Below are 1,981 nucleotides of genomic sequence, written 5' to 3'. Positions count from 1 at the left end.
TACGTCCCAGGAGAAAATCCTCACGGAAGAGCGAGAGACTACGTGTAGTGAGTGTGGGAAAAACTTCCATTACCGCTCAGCCCTTATTCAACATGAGATAATCCACTCGAAAGAGAGACCCTACGAATGCTGTGAGTGTGGGAAAAGCTTCAATCGTACCTCAGCCCTTAGTAGGCATCAGCGAATACACAGAGGAGAAAGACCCTATGAATGCTGTGAGTGCGGGAAAAGCTTCACTCAGAGATATACCCTTAACTCTCATCAGAGAATCCACACAGAAGAGCGACCCTACGAATGCTGCAAGTGCGGGAAAAGCTTCACTCAGAGATCAGCCCTTATCTCTCATCAGACAACGCACACGGGAGAGAAACCCTACGAATGTTGCGAGTGTGGAAAAAGCTTCTCTCGGAGCTCAAACCTTACTGTGCATCAGAGGATCCACACAGGAGAGAGACCCTATGAATGCCGTGAGTGCGGGAAAAGTTTCAGTCAATTCTCCTCCCTTATCTCTCACCAGAGAGTCCACACAGGAGAGAAACCCTATGAATGTTGCGAGTGTGGAACAAGCTTCTCTCGGAGCTCACACCTTACTCCGCATCAGAGGATCCACACAGGAGAGAGACCCTATGAATGCAGTGAGTGCGGAAAAGTTTCACTCACCTCTTCTCTCTTATCTCTCACCAGAGAGTCCACACGGGAGAGAAACCCTATGAATGCAGTGAGTGCGGGAAAAGCTTCTCTCGGAGCTCAACCCTCGTCACACATTACAGAGTCCACACCGGAGAGAAACCCTATGAATGCAGTGAGTGCGGGAAAAGCTTCACTCATAGCTCAGGCCTTTCTAAACATCAGAGAATCCGTAAAGGAGATAAACTTCATAAAAACCTTCTCTAGAGCTGTCAGAAGATTTTTTCTTTAATTCTTTTGACAGTTCCCAGGTAGTGAGTGTTAAGGCTGTTTGCATCTTTTGCACATTGTAGTCCCTTAGCTCCCACACATGAGTTGCCCACTTTTGAAGCTCGCCTGTCTTTGGGGTGGATCCTGTGGTCCTTTGTATCAACTCCATTGTCCTGCGAGTCATGGGAGTGGGTGTCTTTTCTACCAGGAATGTCATCACCCCAGGTGGGGGAGATGGGGGGGTGTCTTCAACCAGCTACGTTGAGATAAAATCTACCTGGGTCTCCTCACTGTGGTTGCCATGGAGTTAGCTAGCTTGAGTTCACTTTCCTGATGTAATAAGACAGCTATTCTTGCAGTAAAGACATGGGCTATGGATAGTCAGTGGGGTTATCTAGCACATTTCCTCCTGATCTGACCTAATCACTATCACATTTCCTTGTCTAAACAAACCTGGAGATTCACATTTGTACTCCTCCTGCTCTGGATCTGTAAAAGCAGCAAAGAATCCTGTGGCACCTTATAGACTATCAGACTTTTGGAGCATGAGCTTTCGTGGGTGAATACCCACTTCGTCGGATGCATGAGAAAGCGCTGGGTGAAGCAGGTTTCACTGGATCATGGGAGAACCTCTCATCCTGATTCTGAGACATCAGATGTAACCTAGTCTGGAATTTCACTTTAAATTAAAATGAAAGTGTCTTCTACCTCTGTGATATGGGTTTTCTATCTTTCATGAAGGCTCCTTGGTCATATAACTGCATGTTAGTTTTGTTTGACAGAATGTAGCTCAGATTTTTGGGGAAATTTCAGACAAATTACCATGTTTTTACTTCAGGTTTGTTTTCCCCCCCTATCCCTGCATGATGACATGGAGAAAATTCAAATGCAGTTCAGTCAACAGGAGAGAATACTCCAAGCTGTTGGACATATTATCAGAGAAACAGTTGTATGTTTAAATCTCCACTCTGAAAAGGTGAACAGCAGCAGACCCCAAATGGGTGCAACTGACCGAAGTAAGTGCACATGGTCACAGGGTAGTTAAGTTGTTTAAGTCAATATTGTCTCGGATGATCCAGGGATA

Source organism: Mauremys reevesii, linkage group 14 (assembly GCF_016161935.1).
Source record: "Mauremys reevesii isolate NIE-2019 linkage group 14, ASM1616193v1, whole genome shotgun sequence".
NCBI classification, from domain to species: Eukaryota; Metazoa; Chordata; order Testudines; family Geoemydidae; genus Mauremys; species Mauremys reevesii.
Note: the sequence above shows the minus strand (reverse complement) of the source record.